Source organism: Lacerta agilis, chromosome 1, assembly GCF_009819535.1.
Source record: "Lacerta agilis isolate rLacAgi1 chromosome 1, rLacAgi1.pri, whole genome shotgun sequence".
Lineage (NCBI taxonomy): Eukaryota > Metazoa > Chordata > Lepidosauria > Squamata > Lacertidae > Lacerta > Lacerta agilis.
Window position 1 is genome coordinate 45,359,464 of NC_046312.1, and position 20,421 is coordinate 45,379,884.

General features: G+C 42.2%; 1 protein-coding gene across 2 annotated transcripts in view; it reads right to left on the minus strand.

The window, feature by feature from the left end:
• The window catches only part of SUSD6 (sushi domain containing 6), a 54,894-nt gene extending 34,741 nt beyond the window's left edge, over window positions 1-20,153 (minus strand). Inside the window, exon 1 of one of the 2 annotated variants that reach the window (XM_033146839.1) lies at window positions 19,809-20,153. The gene's annotated coding sequence lies outside the window, so the exon portion shown is untranslated. The remainder of the gene's footprint in view (window positions 1-19,808) is intronic. The other variant, XM_033146848.1, reaches the window with a different exon arrangement.
• Window positions 20,154-20,421: the final 268 nt, after the last annotated feature.

A 20,421-nucleotide genomic window follows, 5' to 3' on the forward strand; every position in this document is an offset into this window, starting at 1 on the left:
AAACATGATGTATTTAGCTACAGGATGCTGAAGAGCATAGGGTTGTACAGGTAGCTGTGGAAGAGAAAACTTGGCAACTGACAGCTTGCAAATCAAAAGGGACAACAATCAACAAATTTCAGTCACACCAATTTGAGTTTTCAGTTCAACAAAACTGTTAGAACACCTCTACATACACATGCAAGGCAGAGGGAGCTAACAAAGGTTACTCTATAGCAGCTACACCCAGTGAGAGACTGCAACAGAAATCAGAGGTCTCCTGTAGCACAGTGCACATATGCCCCTGGGATTATTACCTACCTTCTAATCAGCTCACCAGATCCACCTTTGCCTCCTATCTCTTCAGATTTTGAGGGCACATGGAAAACCATGCAGAACAGTTTCAACCTTTCAGAACAGTTTCATGCCCACAGCTGCCAAGTTTCGGATTTGAAAATAAGGGATCAGCAGTCTCGCCTATCCCGGGGACAGTCACATGTCAGTGGTGGGCGGAGTCAGAAGCAAAAGTGGGTGGAGCAGCAATGTAAACTCCAAGTGGGCTCGGGCTTGGAGCGGAGCAAATAGGAGGGCAGCCATGTGCTCCGTGCGATGGAGCCCCATCGTCTTCTTGTCTGATCCCATCAAAACAGGACAGGAAGCAGCAGCTGCTCAAAGGCAGCCATGCTCCGACCACCAGCTGACCCTATTGGCGGCTGAGGGGCTCGGCGGCAACGGATAGGGGCTGATGCAGGGGGAGGAATACACCCCCCTGTAAGCATGGGAAACGGCTCCCACTTGCTTTGAGGGTTGAGGCTTTTCTCTCCAAGTAGGCGAGGTCTTCCCACCTAGTCCCTGGCCAGCAGGGGAGGAGCTGCTTCCATTAAAAACGGGAAATTTAAGGGAAATAAAAAATAAGGGAGAGCAGCGGGAAACTGCTTAAAATAAGGGAGAATCCCGGGAAAAACGGGATACTTGACAGCACTGTTCATGCCTCCCCCCCCCCCCGAAAGTAGGGAGGTTGTTGTTGTTCAGTCGTTCAGCCGTGTCCGACTCTTCGTGACCCCATGGACCAGAGCACGCCAGGCACGCCTATCCTTCACTGCCTCTGGCAGTTTGGCCAAACTCAATCACGCAACTACCAGGATTCTGCATATTTCTTCAAGGAAGAAAGCAAATCCATTATACTTACTATGAAAAGTATTTCTGGATCCTGTAAAAACTGTTGCCAGATTGGGATTTAGGTTTGGCACCACCCAGCGGTCAGTAGGCAACATTGCAAGCTTGCAAAAAAAAAAAAATTCAAACAGGAAGTTGCTGTTTTAGCTCCTCCCCCCTCCCTTCTTCAGTTTTTAAATAACAAGCCAGAAAGCAAGGAGATTTGATACCAGTATAGCATGGAAGACAGCTTTAAACAGAAAGGTTGCCTTTAAAATTCACTGAGACTCTGGTAGGAAAGGTAGAGATGTATGATGGAGGAACTATGGGGGGGGGGGGAATTGATGGGGTGCAATGGAATAAACAGCTGCCGACAGCCTGGGTGGGCTCTGGCGGCAGCTTTTATGGGATCCAGAAAAACCTTTCACAGAAACACATGCGGCCAGATTGGGATGTACAAAAGCCTACAGACCCATGAAGGTCTGCAACACCCTCCTTCCAAAGACAGCTTTAGCTGACCATGCGACCACTCTGCAAAACTCTTGTATGTAGATGGGCATTTAGGGAGAAGGCCGCAAGGGTGCTGCTGTCCTAGTCGAGTAGGTGGAGGCAGGTTGAGAGAGACGCAAGCCAACAAAATGCATTGTTTCTGCCATCCAGCTACAGTAGTGGATTAGACTCTTTTCCTCATCAGGAGAGGGTGAAAGGAGCTGAAGAGCGAGCTGGTCTGTTGTATGGACCATGTACGATGAATGTATAGGAGTATAGCATCTCGTTCAAGGGAAGTAACAGTACCACTGTATTCCGCTCTGGTCAGACCTCACCTGGTGTACTGTGTCCAGTTCTGGACACCACAGTTCAAGAAGGATACTGACAAGCTGGAACGTGTCCAGAAGAGGGCAACCAAAATGGTCAAAGGCCTGGAAACTATGCCTTATGAGGAACGGCTTAGGGAGCTGGGTATGTTTAGCCTGGAGAAGAGAAGGTTAATGGGTGATCTGATAGCCATGTTCAAATATATAAAAAGATGTCATATAGAGGAGGGAGAAAGGTTGTTTTCTGCTGCTCCAGAGAAGCGGACACGGAGCAATGGATTCAAACTAAAGAAGATTCCACCTAAACATTAGGAAGAACTTCCTGACAGTAAGAGCTGTCCGACAATGGAATTTGCTGCCAAGGAGTGTGGTGGAGTCTCCTTCTTTGGAGGTCTTTAAGTAGAGGCTTGACAGCCATCTGTCAGGAATGCTTTGATGGTGTTTCCTGCTTGGCAGGGGGTTGGACTGGATGGCCCTTGTGGTCTCTTCCAACTCTATGATTCTATGATTCACTTCTCAACGAACATCAAGGGAGTGCCCTGCCTTTTCTGACAGATGTACCAGAAAATGGCAGAATGATGAAAGAATCAGGTCTTGTTGGCAGTGGAATTGTGAAAGTACCTTTGGAAGGAATTACCATCTCTCTCTATGGAAAACACAACAATCTCACTCAACTGGCAATGCATTTGGTTCTGAAATGCCTCTTAGTGGAGGTAGTGGCTATGAGGCACAGGACTTTATGAAGGATAGTAGGGGGGACCAACTTGAGTAGCTCAAAAGGAGGACATTATAGAGACGATAGGACAGTATGCAGATTCCAGGTGGGGAACCTATGTTGCACAGACAGGGAGAGAAGTGCTACTCCTTGAAGCAACAGGAGGAATGAGTGAGCTGACACAGGACAATCTGGGTCTTTAGAGAGGATAAATGAAAGTGTTGAGGTCCAACAACACAACAGGCACTGTAACTCTTCAACTGTTTGACTTTACCTCCAAAGACACCCTCTTCCATTGTCTCCTGAGACAGAGATGCCAACTAAGGTTGTGGGCCTGGCTTGAATGCAGCATTTTAACCCTTTAAATATAAACAAGAGAGTCTTTTTGTCCCTCCTTCTGCAGTGGTTTAAAAAAATAATTCAGCAACACAAGACAAACTGCCAAAACAAGAGTTCAAATTTTAAGATATTTCACTGAGAAGGAGAAATCAAACTCAACAGTGCTGAATTGCTACAGTTCACTACACAAAACAGTTAAATCAAATTAACCAACAGAGTTGGCCAGAGATCAAAACTAACCCAATAAAGATTCAAATGCTAAGTCAACTATCACAAACAAGAAGTGGAAACGGTGAATGCAAAAACTCAATTCAAGCGAAAATGAAACTACTGTATGTTTAAGATCCTGTTGTTACATATACAGTTTTTATGAACAGAAAAAATAGACTCCTGGCTTACACACCTCAGTCAAACTCAGTTTTTCAAGGATGGCAGGCCTCCTAAATCACAAACAAAAGTCAACTAACAGCCTTGCACTAGGTAAATGAAGAAAATTGGGCCTAAACATAATACAACTGAATCTAGAAGTCTACACTTAATGTAAAACACTGAATGGCCAGAAACTCCAAATATGGGAACTACACAGATATTTGGGTGTGTAAGATAGAGGTTATTAACATAATTCCTGCAAATTTGGGGATTTGTTTGGGACTTGGATAGAACAGGATGGGACACTTTTACAGAATGCTTCTAAGAGTATCATTTGAAATCCCTAAACAAGTTACACAAGTCTGCAGAGCAGTGTTAGAAACTCAGATATATTAGCTAATTGCCAAGTGGCACCTTAAACCTAGGTTACAGTTGCCACAACAGAATTTCTAGGCACACAACAGAGGTGGGTTGTTGTTTTTTCAGTGGAATTCATTATTACCTGTATTTTCATTTCTACACTGCTTTATATTTAAATAAAAAAATTCTCAAAGCGCTTTTGTTGTTGTTCAGTCGTTCAGTCGTGTCCGACTCTTCGTGACCCCATGGACCAGAGTACGCCAGGCACGCCTATCCTTCACTGCCTCTCGCAGTTTGGCCAAACTCATGTTAGTAGCTTCAAGAACACTGTCCAACCATCTCACCCTCTGTCGTCCCCTTCTCCTTGTGCCCTCAATCTTTCCCAACATCAGGGTCTTTTCCAGGGAGTCTTCTCTTCTCATGAGGTGGCCAAAGTACTGGAGCCTCAACTTCAGGATCTGTCCTTCTAGTGAGTACTCAGGGCTGATTTCTTTGAGAATGGATAGGTTTGATCTTCTTGCAGTCCACGGGACTCTCAAGAGTCTCCTCCAGCACCATAATTCAAAAGCATCAATTCTACGGCGATCAGCCTTCTTTATGGTCCAGCTCTCACTTCCGTACATTACTACTGGGAAAACCATAGCTTTAACTATACGGACCTTTGTCGGCAAGGTGATGTCTTTGCTTTTTAAGATGCTGTCTAGGTTTGTCATTGCTTTTCTCCCAAGAAGCAGGCGTCTTCTGATTTCGTGACTGCTGTCACCATCTGCAGTGATCATGGAACCCAAGAAAGTGAAATCTCTCACTGCCTCCATTTCTTCCCCTTCTATTTGCCAGGAGGTGATGGGACCAGTGGCCATGATCTTAGTTTTTTTGATGTTGAGCTTCAGACCATATTTTGCGCTCTCTTCTTTCACCCTCATTAAAAGGTTCTTCAATTCTTCCTCACTTTCTGCCATCAAGGTAGTATCATCAGCATATCTGAGGTTGTTGATATTTTTTCCGGCAATCTTAATTCCGGTTGGGGATTCATCCAGTCCAGCCTTTCGCATGATGTATTCTGCATATAAGTTAAATAAGCAGGGAGACAATATACAGCCTTGTCGTACTCCTTTCCCAATTTTGAACCAATCAGTTGTTCCATATCCAGTTCTAACTGTAGCTTCTTGTCCCACATAGAGATTTCTCAGGAGGCAAATGAGGTGATCCGGCACTCCCATTTCTTTAAGAACTTGCCATAGTTTGCTGTGGTTGACACAGTCAAATGCTTTTGCATAATCAATGAAGCAGAAGTAGATGTTTTTCTAGAACTCTCTGGCTTTCTCCATAATCCAGCGCATGTTTGCAATTTGGTCTCTGGTTCCTCTGCCCCTTCGAAATCCAGCTTGCACTTCTGGGAGTTCTCGGTCCACATACTGCTTAAGCCTGCCTTGTAGAATTTTAAGCATAACCTTGCTAGCGTGTGAAATGAGTGCAATTGTGCGGTAGTTGGAGCATTCTTTGGCACTGCCCTTCTTTGGGATTGGGATGTAGACTGATCTTCTCCAATCCTCTGGCCACTGCTGAGTTTTCCAAACTTGCTGGCATATTGAGTGCAGCACCTTAACAGCATCCTCTTTTAAAATTTTAAATAGTTCAGCTGGAATATCATCACTTCCACTGGCCTTGTTGTTAACAAGGCTTTCTAAGGCCCATTTGACTTCACTCTCCAGGATGTCTGGCTCAAGGTCAGCAACCACATTTCCTGGGGTGTATGAGACCTCCATATCTTTCTGGTATAATTCCTCTGTGTATTCTTGCCACCTCTTCTTGATGTCTTCTGCTTCTGTTAGGTCCTTTCCACTTTTGTCCTTAATTGTGGTAATCTTTGTACGAAATGTTCCTTTCATATCTCCAATTTTCTTGAATAAATCTCTGGTTTTTCCCATTCTGTTATTTTCCTCTATTTCTTTGCATTGCTCGTTTAGAAAGGCCCTCTTGTCTCTCCTTGCTATTCTTTGGAAATCTGCATTCAATTTCCTGTATCTTTCACGATCTCCTTCGCATTTTGCTTGTCTTCTCTCCCCCGCTATTTGTAAGGCCTCATTGGTCAGCCACTTTGCTTTCTTGCATTTCTTTTTCATTGGGATGGTTTTCGTTGCTGTCTCCTGTATAATGTTACGAGCCTCCATCCACAGTTCTTCAGGTACTCTACCCATCAAATCTAAATCCTTTACAGCACATTACAGCACATTAAAACATCAAATAAAACAATCCAGAATAAGACAAATTCAAGCTTCAAGGAAAATATTTCAGATTCTTCTCTAAGGGACATTTTGCTTTCGTCACATTTATTTACCTACTTAATTTATATAGGTGCCCCATAGCAGAAGTACTCTAGGAAGCCAGTGTGGTGTAGTGGTTAGTGTGTTGGATTAGGACCTGGGAAATCACAGTTCAAATCCCCACTCAAACATGAAGCTCACTGGGTGAGCCTGGGCCAGTCACAGCCCCTTAGTCTAACTCACAAGGTCATTGTAGGGATTAACTGAGGGGGGCCGAACTTATTGAAGGTGGGCTATAAATACAACAAATAAGCTTTCTGCATGACGGCTTAAAAAAGCTGAAGGGGCCAGCCAGATGGAGATGTCAGTTGCCAACCTGGCATCCAGAGATCTCCACATGGTCACAACTGGACCCACACCAGTTGCAAAACGTGCCTGGGACTTGGGGAATTTCTAACAGTGTTACAGAGTGAGAAGGTCCTAGTTTCTGATCAATGGAACCCATACTCTTGTTTTCTTTTCCCCCTGCCCTATGTGTTTGCAGAAAATTATTGGCAATATTTTTTTATTTTTCACAGTTTGGAGTCTCAAGCTTCTAGCTGAACTGAAAGCGCAGCTCACAGCCTATATTCTGCATTCAGCCTTCTCCTATTCCACTGCCTGGCATCTATTGCAAAATTATGGAACAGTGCATGAAAAGTAAACTGGAAAAATTCCAGTCGCCTGAAATTCTTATGCTGCCTCTTAGAAGTTTGAAATTTTTATTCCTACACAATAATGTCTAAAAGAAAATTATGATTGGAGTCTACAGAGTCAGTTTTTACTGCCGTTGTGTTACAGCTACAAAATTAAGGTTTTCCCAGAAAGCATCCCTCAACCCATGTTTGTACAGAGCTTGCTTTAGAGATATCCAACATAGCCACTTGCAGCAATGCTGGATTTTAAGGGCACTGTCCTTATTAGCAACATGTTTCTGAAACCCGCATTCCAAACATTGTAGAAGACTTACACAAACATTAACTGCAGAAATACACGCAATCTCATTTTCAGTGGTTCCCAAGGGATAATTCTTTTAAAAACATTATCAGGAGCCTGAAGATAAATAACTATGACTATGTCTTTACACATATTTGATAAGTAATGGCCCTATAAATTATAGGACACACAACACTGATAGCTCTTTTTGCTGATGAAAAAGCAGACACATACACAGTCTCACTAGGCACAGCCTACTTAGAACTAAACTAAATGCTGCATGAAAAAAATGTGCACTATCACCTGCTCCTCAGAATGCTGATATGGCAGAATGCAATTACAATGTTTTACACCTATCAGCAAGGAAAAGGTTGAACAGCCTCCCATTCAAAGTATCCTCCCACAAATTTCCAAATGGATGCTTGTTCTTCAACATGTCTCTATAACTCCAGAAAGCGGGAATAGGGGATTCAGTAATTTAAAGCAGAAAACAACAGGTAAGGAAAGGGTTTCTCTCCCCCCCCACACACACCATTTCTCCATTCCAAATTGCCCCTTCTTTACATTAATTTAAAAAACACTCCAAAAACAAAAGTAATGTTGCAAGGAGGGAGGGGCTTTATTTTACCTAATTTGGGACTATATTTTTTTTTATCAAACTGGTAGCCTGTGCAATACAGAACCATTTCAATGCTCAGAAGCCACTTCAAAAACTGCAAATACTGAGGCTTAAAAGCATACGATTTAAAAGCAGCCCATATTAAAACACTGCCTTGCATCGAAAGCAGCCCTGGCCATTTCTTATCCACAGCCTGCATCAGCACTTTTATCTTAAAGCATCTTATAGTGCCAAGAAAAACAAAAGGCCTATACATTTGAGAAGAGTAACAGAATTTGCCCTAAAATAAAGTCTGTCATTTTCTAATTTAAGCAGATGTGGTTACAGAAGACTGACAAATAACACACTACTGAATGTGACTTTAGAATGTGTAAGAGCATCATCTGAACGATCATATATAGTCTCTCCCTGCCCCCAAAAAACTTCAGGCTATTATTTCTACCTGAAGAATTCAGGCTTTTATGCCATAGGATTTCTGGTGAAGAAGTCTTCCTCCCCACATGTCTCTGCCTATTGTTTCTTATTTAAGCCTACCTCATAATTATATACAGAAAAGCCAAGTAAAAGAACAGTTTCCAATTATAAAAGCATACAGTAACATTGAGAAACTTACACTGAAACACCTGGATTCAAGGACATTAATTTACTAGTAGCGGCATGCTGCATAATTCCCAGTTGACATCTGAAAAGATAATTCATCGCTATACCTAGAATACTCTTCGTTTCTGTGATCAGGAACAATGACTTCTCTTAGTATGGGCATTTGTTAATCACCACCCAAGTTGATGATCTGAGGTGAAGGCTGTAAAATGTAGTCTACAATTAATCAATATTAAATGCAATGGTCTTCTGTGATTAGCAACAGAGTAACAAACAGGAACTAGTGAGGTGTCAGCCAAGGCTAAGATGAAAATAAATGTGAGTTAACATGCTCTTTTTAGCATTGCTCTTAAGTTCCCACCTCCTCACCATAAGCTAGCTTTGTTGGCTGAACCATATTAGGAAACCTTTCCAGGGTACACAAGCTCACTTACAAACATAGCACAGGAAGAGGCACTCTGACCAAATTATTCAGGAACAAGTAACCAAACGCACATACTGAAATACCATTAGACACTCAGGAAACAAACACAAATTATTGCTGCTTAACTCCCTCCAATCTTTGCTCTTGCATTTATTATATTGTGAACAAACAGAAGCAGTCTTAAATATAATCTACATAAGCCTTTTACGTTGTGCTTCATTTAAAATACAGTGGTACCTCTGGTTAAGTACTTAATTCGTTCCGGAGGTCCGTTCTTAACCTGAAACTGTTCTTAACCTGAAGCCCCACTTTAGCTAATGGGGCCTCCCGCTGCTGCTGCGCCGCCACAGCACGATTTCTGTTCTTATCCTGAAGCAAAGTTCTTAACCTGAAGCATTATTTCTGGGTTAACGGAGTTCTTAACCTGAAGCGTATGTAACCTGAAGCGTATGTAACCTGAGGTACCACTGTAAAACTCTTGCACGACCATTTCACAAAGACAGGAGTGAATTTTAGCTGAAGCAATATGTTGGATTTCAAATACAATCAGCAACAGCAAATCTAGAGGCCAATTCAGATAACAGAAATATTAGCAGACAGCAGATGGGAAATTAGCCTGCTCCTCTCCTTCCAAACTACTCATTCACCTGCAGTCACATCCATATTCCACCAATATGACCAAAGATTACATTTGTGTGTCACGCAGCTCATTACATTACATTAGCAGTAGGATAACAGGCACACATCATCCACCATTTGTACTTCAAGCCACTGTGCTCCTTTTGGTTTCCATTAACTCAACAATTTACATAACTTCACACTTTACAAGAAAACTGGGTACTCATTTGTATACTGAAATTGTGAATAGTGTTCCCTGTAATGCCCAAGACAAATTCATCATCTCTTACACCCCACAAGCATGCTTGGAAACACACAGCCCAGATCCCCTCCGTAATACACATAATGAGAAAAGAACTTACTCCATATCTGCTATGAAAAACTCTGAAAGGTACACATAGCATATAGAATATACTCAAAATGTGAAACAGCTATCAGAAAAGCAATGGTTAAAGGGAATCTCAGACTTCCTTTGAAGTATCACCTCTCGCTGCTCAAGTTTATCTTCTTTCTTCATTTTTAGCAGGATTTATGCATCTGTTACCCCATGTAGGGAAGAAAATGCTTGGAGTGCCATGTGAAGCCAAGAAACAGCAAGTAGGAAGAGAATTATGTACCTCCTTCCCTGTCACTTTGCTTTCTTCTGAAGCTGCTTTTCAGAATCACAGCTCTGTTATATGCATCTGTGTAGTTAGCCCCCAAGAGATTTGCTTTAGGGAACTAACTTGAAAACCAAAACCTTGTAATTAACATTTTCCTCATTACACCTTTTGCCTGTAGGTTTCTCTGTCCTCACTGATTTTTGTCATTCAACCACAGCAGGAACTTCTAAATCCCTTCTGTGGTGTCCACTGTCCAAAGAACTATCTTGGATGTGCCAAAAGAACTAAGCCTAGTGAAAGATAACACATAAATCTGAACAGCCACATTGCTGTTCTTTATGGCTAGGAAAAAGAAAGGAGGAAGTTGCCTTTGTTTTGTTCTATCACCTTACACACATTCTTCATGGTTACATGCTGCAGCATGCTAGAGGCACCAAAGTTTCAGAGTTATGTGTCCAGTTTGTCTTTATAACTTGTAATCATATGCACTGAGCTGTGCTTCAGTATTCCAGGCAAAAGCCCCATGGATCTTCAGTAGCCAGTTGCATAATTATTTTAGGTCTCCTGTACAATTTCACTGTTCCTAAGATCCAGTACAGTGCCAGAAGTGCAAGGCTGAATGTTGCAAACACAGGTTCAAAATTCCCATTCAGCCATCAAGCTTCCTGATTTTTCTAATGCTAGCTTAGTTTTAGATACCTGTAATTGTATTTAGGATCAGACATCCAAGACACATACAATATATGTAAGTATACATTAATTACTAAGAAAAAAAGTTGCAACACCCTGATTAATAAGTTTTGAAAAGAGGATTTTCTAAATATTAAAACAGCTTTCAGCCTGTGTTCCATTCATCAGTTTAAAAAGCGGTACAGGCGGAGAGTTAAACAACAGAATTTTCATGCTTGAGTATTTGTAGAAACCGATTTTGCTTCCTCTTGTGCTTCATTAGCTACTGAAGCATTACAATAAAGCTAAAACAACATAAACATTGAAGTAGCTTAAGATTGCCAAGAAAGAATACCACTACATTCCACTCTGGGTGTGTGAAGCAAATTTAAAGGAAGATTGGGTTGTTTCCAAGACTGCTAATTCCTTACAGGTATTTTTGTGACAGGAGACAAAACGATCCTTTCTTCAGTGAAGATGGATCTTAATATGTACATCTGATTTTAGAGTACCGGTATATCTGCCTCCTACTCCAATCTTCCATTTTTGTGAACCTTTAAGGTCCCAATGTGATATTAATGAAGGTGTTGCAATTGACATTCTTCCATTGTTCAGTTTTGTCACTCATCCCTAGCTCTCTATTGGTGAATGCTGAACTGACTCAATTCAAATGAGGAAAGAGAAGCACTCATGTGCCCCTTTCCAGTAAAAGCAGGGCAAGTACCACAAAAAAATCAATAAAATTTGGCATGAGGAATTACAAGTAATACTTGGTAAAAATATCATGACTTTACAGAAAAACATTTTTTATTATCTCTCTTAGGTTATACTTGAGCTATGTTTGTTCTGTGAAAATATCCTGTTTGCAAACTTCACCACAGAACAAGTTTCCTGTTTTCACTTTCTCTTTGTGCTGCAATCAATGTTGAAAGTTAAATGCCGTCCTTCTATTTTTTGATATGAATTCACTTCAGGAAGAATGAGACTTTCAGTATAGTTTCTAAGTTGGAACTGTAGTCACTATGACTATATTCCATATGATTTGTGCACAGATCTTCAACAATAATTTTAAAAAACTCAGCGTAGTAACAGTGACATTTTCCTTCCTCTCTCTGAAAACTGACATTAACAAAAGAATATATAAGTGGCAAGAATCTTGATATCAAATTAAATGTTATAGACTTCAAAAGGGCAGTGTTCTCCAAAGTCCCTGCCAAATAATCAGTCTCATGTTTACCACTTCTTTGAAACTTTTCCCTAACACAGTGAAATCACCTTAAAATAGTAATTAATGCAAATCATTAAACCATTGCAGCAGAAGCATTGTGACCTCCACCAGTGCCCCCCCTGCAAATGTCAGTCCTCATCTCAATATGGAGAACATTCAAGTGAAAGAGTTAATGCTGATACTTAAATGTTAGGCGCGTGGGGTTTTTTCAGCCCTGGATCTAATAATGAATTAACGAAGCAGAGTATTGACACTCATAAATGTTCCGGTATCATTATACTACTAGAAAACAAGGGATATTCAAGGTAACTGGAAAGTGCACAAAAGCACAACCAACACTCCTTACTTCAACTTTCTCATGTCTAATCTAACTCATGACAATCCCTGACCTGCTAACAAATTAGGAAACATTTTGTCACTTTTTTTGTATGCTCCCCTGGTAGTAAAGCAGATGTCAAATCAGTCTTGACAATGTAGCTTAAGTAAAGGGGGCTAATTTTTTAGTCTGATCAGGTCTGCACGTGGGCCATTCTTAACCTTTGCTGGGGTTTATATATTTTTAAAACTCTTCCTTTAATTGCTTCACTAGAAGCACTTGGAAAAGGTAATGGAAAGAAAACGTTTTCTTCTTCTGCAGTTTACTTAATACTGTCTAGATTAGAAGCCAAAGCCTTGAGCAATTTTAACATCAAAGTCATTGGGTAGCTAGAACAGCAGCAGCACAGGGAAGCAGCTGCAGTGATTCATGCTCTGGTAACCTCTTCTTTGTATTACTGAAACACATAATACATGGGGAAGTCTTTGAAAACCTTGCAGAAATTTCAGTTGATCCAAAATAGGGAGGGAGATGGTCAACTGGGACTGGACATTATGACCATAATACCCCAGTGCTTGCTTCCCTCCCTCCCTCCCTCCCTCTCTTTCTTTTGCACTAGTTTCAAGTCTTGTTTTGGGCCCAATTCAAAGTTCCAATATTAAGCTTTTAAAGCCCTAAAAGTTTACAGACAGGTTATCTGAACAATAGTCTCCTTCCACGTAACACCTGCCACATTAAGGCATAGCTGTCAATTTTCCCTTTTTTGCGGGAAATTCCCTTATTCCAGCACCATTTCCCATTGCAAAAAAATGGAAAGGGAAAGCTATGGCCATTTCCCAATGCAAAAAAAGGAAGGCTGACAGCTCTGCATTAAGGACATCAAGGACCTTTTTCAGGTTTTCCACCAAACGAGATCCAGCAGGTAGCTACTGATTGAAGTTTTTATTGGTTGTGTTTGCTATAATTGGTTTTAGTGTTTATATTGTGTTTGGGTCACTTTTGAATGGAAAGCTCCTTATTAATAGCAATAGTATCAATAATAAGACTTTTCAGTGGTGGCACCCTAGTTGTACAATGTCTTATTAGACACCCTGACACCCACACTTAGGACTGACTGGGACAGATTTGAAAAAGACTTAGACTTCCGGCGGCGACGCCATTGCGGGTGGTCGTGGGCTGCTTCGGCTGCGAAGCACCCAGTCCATCCCGGGGGTTAGGAGCCCTGCTACCGCAAAGCGGGGCTCCGGTTGGGGTGCGGGAAGAGCGTCCCGCACCCTGGGCTCCCCGGCTGTGCCTGTTGTGGCTCCGAACCCTTCCCCCGCTCCCCCTGTAAAGGGGGAGTGGGGGTGAAGGTACGACGGAGCCGGGCTATAGGGGACATGCCCCAACCGGGATGTAAATGCGGCGACAAAGCCTGTGATGAGCGTCTAAGTTCTACCTGTCTTTAACGAGCTGATAAGAACCCAGTGGCTGTGAGTATTTGATTGACTCTTTGTATTCTTGGAACGATCTGGGGGAAAGAAGAAAGGCAGCCCGCCTCCCTCCCTTCGGGAGTTGAAAGAAATTAACCGTTTAAGTGACTGCTGCTACAACAATCGATAGAAAGTATCTGGAATTTGAAAACTGAGACTGCTGAGATTTCCCTTCGGGGGTTAACTGGGGAAAAAATATCTCCATTTGAAGTTTTGGTCTTTATACTCCGGCTTCGGAGAAATGGCGACGACTTGGACTGTCGTGGGAAAAAATTGAAACAAAGGAAGGAAGAGACAGGAACTGAAATCTGACACTCACCCTCCCTTCTAAAATGCTGGACTTTGTGTTTGCACTGGTATTGAACTCTGGTTTAAAGGATGAGGAAATGCTCACTGTCTTGAAGCTGGAACTGCTTAATCGGAAACTGCAAGTTTTGAGTGGAATTATAAATAAAAAGGACTCACTTTCCACAGAGGAGGCTTTCCAAAAGTTTTATACAATGGAATTAAACCTTGGCAAAGAGCTGGGAGGGGTGCTTGAAGGATGGTTTGAAATGGCTGGGCAACTCCGGGAAAAGGAACCGATTTCTGGGGGTGGCAGCCCTGGAACGGGAAAATTTATAATATCCAGACTCCGAGGTGGCAGCTCGGGGGCAAGGGACATGGAATTAAGATTTCTACAAGAAGAAGTATGGTACAAAGGTACGGAGGAGCCCAGAAAGGAAGTGATGAACACCCTGAAGCTCGATGCTAGGTTTGTTGTGAATGCCTGGATCTGTGGACACTCAGAAGAAGATAATTGGAGATCCGGTTCTGGTGAAAGACAGAAAAAGACAATGGACAGAGGGGGAGTGGGTTGAAGTATTAAATGTATAATCCAAATGGTCTGTCATGGTATCCGAGATCGGAGTGTGAAGTCTGTTAATTATAAGTTTATTTTAAATAAGTAAGGAGATATTGAATCTTAAGTCAAAAGCAGCATGATAAAGGATAGAAGAAATAAGTTTAGTTATAAGAGTATATGGTTAAGATTTAGGTTATAATAAAAAGATTAAGATAATTGTGTTATTTTTAAGTAAAGTTAAAATTTTTTATAGAGAAAAGTTGTTAAGGAAATAGTATACTGATTTAAAACCGAAGGTGAAAAGGCGGGGGAAGTCAAACGTCAAGATTCAGAAGTAGATTTTTTTTTTGTAAGATATACAAATAAGAAGAAGAATCCTGACATTATGTGTATTTGTATTTGTTTTTGTATTTGTAGGTGTGGGGTTGGGTTTGTGTTATATTACGAAAATGCTAATAAATTCTGTTTTAAAAAAAAAACAAATTTGAAAAAGACTTAGTTGTCAAAATATATTTATAACTGCTTGTTCCAAAGTATTATTGTCCTAATTGTGTTATTGTCCATTGTCCTTTTTATGCTTTGGAGTACACATAAAGTAATTTTCATATTTGTGGGTCTTTATACTGACTGTGCTCAATACACTTTTATTGCATATTATACTGTATCCTTGAATTGTTTTTATTATGCATGTTGTGTTTTTATTTTGTATTTTTATGCTGTGAACCACCCTGAAATCTATGGATGAAGGTCAGTATACAAATTTAATAAATACTACTACTACTACTACTAATACTACTACTACTACTAATAATAATAATACTAACCCAGACACAATTTTAGTTTACTCATTGAAGTAATTTTATTATCGTTTGTTGGACACTGCCTGGGGTGATACTAAAGAACGGTGATTCATAAACAACAACAAGAAGAAGAGTTTGGATTTGATATCCCACTTTATCACTACCTTAGGGAGTCTCAAAGCGGCTAACATTCTCCTTTCCCTTCCTCCCCCACAACAAACACTCTGTGAGGTGAGTGAGGCTGAGAGACTTCAAAGAAGTGTGACTAGCCCAAGGTCACCCAGCAGCTGCATGTGGAGAAGCGGAGACGTGAACCCGGTTCACCAGATTACAAGTCTACTGCTCTTAACCACTACACCATACTGGTTCCAACAACAACAACACATGCAATAGAGTTTGGCTTACCTGACAACAAATGTATTTCTGAGCCTTAACCAGAAACTGAAAATTAAACCAAACTCAGTTATTTATGAGGGGAGAAACTGGTTTTCAGAACTTTCAACTGCCAATCCAAAACCAATGTACTATGCAAAGGATTCTGGAACATGTTCTTGGGTACCATTCATATGAGGCATGCACCAGCCCTGTTGGGTTTCACTGTTGCCCCCCGCCCCCCAAAAAAAACATAATGTGACTCAGGACACAGCCAATACTCTCCTTCAACTACTCACTGTTTTTGAAGAGTCTAAGTTTTTTTGCTCTTTCTGATTTCTCACTGAAAACCCCTCATAAGATTCTAAGGATCAAGGTTCCCCAGAATACATTGTAAATAAAACATATACAATGACATAGGTTTTCCTCCTTGCAGACAGGCACACAGACTGAGCAGCCAGCTCTTGCTACAGAGACCACTTATGGAGCTGCTGCTTTGCACTTGCTGCTGCTACCTGCAAGAGAAAAAAACTGCCCAGTTACCTATATGGCACTGTGGGCATGCAGTTCAATCCAATGCATGTTTGACTTTGTAAGTCAATCAAATTACATTCACTGAGTCAGAGGGCTCCTCCGGATGTTATCTTTGTAGAGTGGGAGCAAGAACACTGCAGTTCAAGTCTAGACTTCTTATATTATGCAAGTGGCATGGGAAGAAGCTGCACAGTTTGCAGCAGTTCCCATGCAGTGAAGTCAGCTAAGAGGGTGCCCCAAGTATGACTGCAAAGTATGCTCTCTTTTGCTCCTGCAAGCATAAGACCTAGCCAATAACTCAGATAACGCTAAATACAAATATCCGTGTTATTTTTCACAACTTGTATAAACAATGCCAAGCCATTAGTTAACAAAAAAAATATGGAAAATATATTATGCCTCCAACTCTGTTTTTTAGATAAAGGTAAAAAGAATTTAAGAAATTTCAGTTGCTAACATATCTTGAATTTAATGTGCAGGCATAACTTGAAAGAGAACTGCTGTTTTTATATGTTGTGAAGAAGTACAGGGGGTGGGGGGGTGGATGTGCCATTTTAGCCCTAGTTGCCAGGTATAAGTTATCCACACATTGCCCATAAATCCACATAAATGGGCTTCAATGTTTAGCATTCAAAAAAGAACATCACTCACACCACTGTTCTGTCTTTCTTTGGTGGGGACAGCAGAGCCTGCCCGAAAATTTTTTTAGGCCTATGCAAGCATTTCCGTTTCTCTCTTGCCCTAGTTCTGCGATAGGCAAGTACATTTAATTACAGAAGGAGACAAAGTGGCATCTTCCTCCTGCTTCCGCACTCAAGTATCAGGCTTTAGCTACTATAGTTCCAAGACTATTTCAACAACCCTGAGCAGAGTTTAGAAAAATCTTGACTTGTATTAGGAAAACAACATTCTCTTTTGTTAAAAACACTTCTTCTTTCCTTAAGAAACTCACTTTATTAAAAAAAAAAAAAACCTGAATATCTACCATGATAGAAGAGAGCATGCCAAGTGAAGCCTTGCTACACAATAGCATTTACAGGAACATAAAGCACAATAAAATAAATTGGCAGTACTTGAGATACAAACAACTTCAAGCATCATCAAGACATTTCAACATCTTTGCTTCCTTCCCAGTTCAGACAAATGTATGACACAAGGTTACAATAAATTGTGATGACATTCAAAAACTTCCAAAAAAAACCCCACACATTTCCTAAGAACTACAGTAAAGCTTGCCAAAATAGTGTCTCTTAAAGTATTCCTCAGCAGGGACCCACAAATTCGTCTACCACACTTTCTGATGAGACCATCAGCCGGTGTCTTCCTCTGAACCTGTCAGATGGGGCAGTGATCTTTACTGTGGTTGCACTATACTTTCGGGACACCAGAGTGCCTCAGAAATGTGGCCTAATTCAGGGAAGATCCTCACTCCACTCTCTAGCTCCAAGGTGGAGCAGGCAGCTATGGTTGAAGGAAAGACTGATCCCTTCCCTATTTCTACACTATGAGCTGGGGAAAGGAGCAGAAGGTTATGACTGTACAGCACACAAAGAGAATCCTAGCAGTTTCAAAACGTTTTTGGTTAGCTAAGGCTTGCAAATTTGGGGATCCAAATGTGTGGAGCTCTGCTCATCACTGTCACATTTTTAATTATACTGTAAGTTGAGTATAGCCATTCGGGAAGAATCTAAAGACCAACATATCTCAACAATTTTTGCTTTGTTCAGCCCTTGGACTTTTGATACTAGAGTGGTGACTCTTGATTACAGGCCTAGAACCAAAATGTTATTTCAAATAACAAATAGGTATAGGTATAGGTATACCGATACTGAAAAGCGGGATTTAGTAAACAAAAAAGCTAACTACTAAATAAATTAAATTGTTTGTATTATCTGTATAGTAGCAGAGCTTACAAAATTCTACAAAGCCAATGGGGTGGGACACCTAACATAGACAGGTGTACATTCACACACATGTACCCCAAAAGTTAATGTCAACTCTATGATGCAATTCTTCAGCATAGGACAACAATTAAAAATTGAGACTCTCATCAATCCCCCACTCTTTATTATGATTTTTTAAAAAAGTATGTCCAAATATTGAACAAAAGTTAAACCAGACAGAGGCCTTGTACAAAAATTCAGCTCCACAGCACCAATATGCTAATATTCAGGGGAAAACCACCACTTAGAATGAAATATTCAATAGAAAGTGTCAATGTACCGGTACCACTCAAGCTGATCTTGCATATACATTTTATAGGAAAGGAGAACTAATACATGAGAAGACCTTTTGTCAGCAGAAGGCTGTGCTGTTTTTTTCTACTTTAAGTTTATTATAGAACACATCCTAGCAGCTAACATTAGGATCAAACAGGATCAGCACACCAGCCACGATTATATACGATTAGCAATTCTTACGTAAAGTTTCGTGGAAGAGGAGCACATTACTGGAAAGCAATGCATTCACTCTCTCTTAAATCCAATAATGGACTTTTATTCTTTTTCACAGGCACAACCATTTTCTCATTACACCTCACAACTTATTTTAAAACAGAGATAAGCATATTAATGCAATATTTCATCTTCTAAAGCCCAAAAGGTTTTTGTAAAATAGCACGACTTTCTAAAGAGATACAGATTTTTATTATTTTTTCCAAAGAGTCTTCTTTCTTCCCCTATTCCTCTTTTTTAAAAGAGTCCTCACTCTAGTTACCTACAGCCACGCAACTTTCCCCAGGAAATTCAGCATTCGTAGAGCAGCACTCAAAGTACAGATTCAGACACAAAGAAACTAGACATTACCAGTGCCTAAGAGAGTCATTTCACCACCCACACCACCCGCTAAAAGAAGGTTTCAGAGACATGGCATAAATAAAGATTGTGTTCCGTTATGTCATCAAGCCCCAGAATTCTCTTTAGTTGCTGCCCCCAATGCAGACACAGGACATGCACATCTACATTTGAGAATCCATGTCCCCCACTGGTCTTCAACTAGTGGCTTGGGACATGGCCTGGGCTAAGACAAGTTAGCACAGCAGTGCAATGGTTACAGAAACAGAAGGTAAAATAATAATAATAATAATTGGGTCGCTGAATGCTTGTGTGGGTTAAAAGAGGATCACAGATCACAAAAAACTGCTGCATCTAACTAGCCCATCCTCCAGCAACTTTGAGGGTTCTGGCATCTCCACCACAGCTTTGTCTTGACAAGTTTCCCAGGCGATGATGCGATTTCTTCCCAGGATTTCTCTCCCCCCCCCCACCGTCACCCTTGAGAATCTAATCCTCTGAAGGAATTTTTTTCTTTGGTGGTGGGGAGGAGACGAAGAGAACGGCTGTCAGTCTCCATCCACAGATGCTCCCACAGAAAACAGGGCTCAAGCATCTTCGCCCTCCGCCCTTTTGCCTCAAATCCACCCAAACCGTCGCCGTCTGTACTCGGCGGCTCTTTTATTATTTTCCAGAAGCCGCCCCCTACAAAACCCCCCCGGGGCTCCGCAGAGCAGGTGTGCGTGCCTGGAAAGGGGAAAGCCCAGGAACTCTTGACAGCCCCCCCCCCCCAATGCCTGCCTGCCTGCCTTCCGCGCTTGGCTAACAAAGAACCAAAGGAGGTGGGGAGAATGGAGAGTAGGACGCGCCTTCAGCCCCACCGCCACCCCCCCTCCCCACACACCCCACTTTCCTCGCCCGCCCGCCCCGCCCCTCCTCACCCACTTTCCCGGCAGCGGCTCGCTCACCCAGCAGCAGGACCGCCGCCGCGGCTGGTTCCGGGAAGAAGGCGGCCCCTTCTCCTGCTACCTCCTCCTCCTCCTCTTCGCTCCAAGGCACTGAGAGGCTGGGCTGCCGCCGCTGTTGCTGCTGCAAGGCCCGCGTGCCCTTGTCTGCCTGGCCCTGGTTACGGCAGGGGAGAGACCCGTCTCCTCTTGGCGCAGGGCTCGGCCAATGCAACATTCGCGGCCGCCAGGGGAAATAAACAAACAAGCGAGGGGTTTTAAATAAGATAGAAATGCCAACGCAAAAGTAGCTCCGGGGCAACGTCGCGAGGGCGGCGACGAAGGCGAGGGCACTCCCCCCCCCCTTCCTTCTCTTCTCCTCTCGTCAGTCCGGCCGTTCTTCGCTCCAACTCCGCCGCGTCCCGCTTCCTCCTTCGCCGCCGCCACAAGCAACAGCCGCTCTCGGTCGTTGCTCCGCCTGCGCTCTATCGCGAGCTCGCCTCACGCGCCGGGCCTGGCGAGTGGGAGGGGAGGGAGGCGGGGGGAAAGAGGGCGGCCTTCCCTCACTCCCTCCCTCCCTCCCTCGGCGACGGTTTAAAGGGGCAGAGGCAGAACTCGCGGAGGAGCAGCTGCCTGC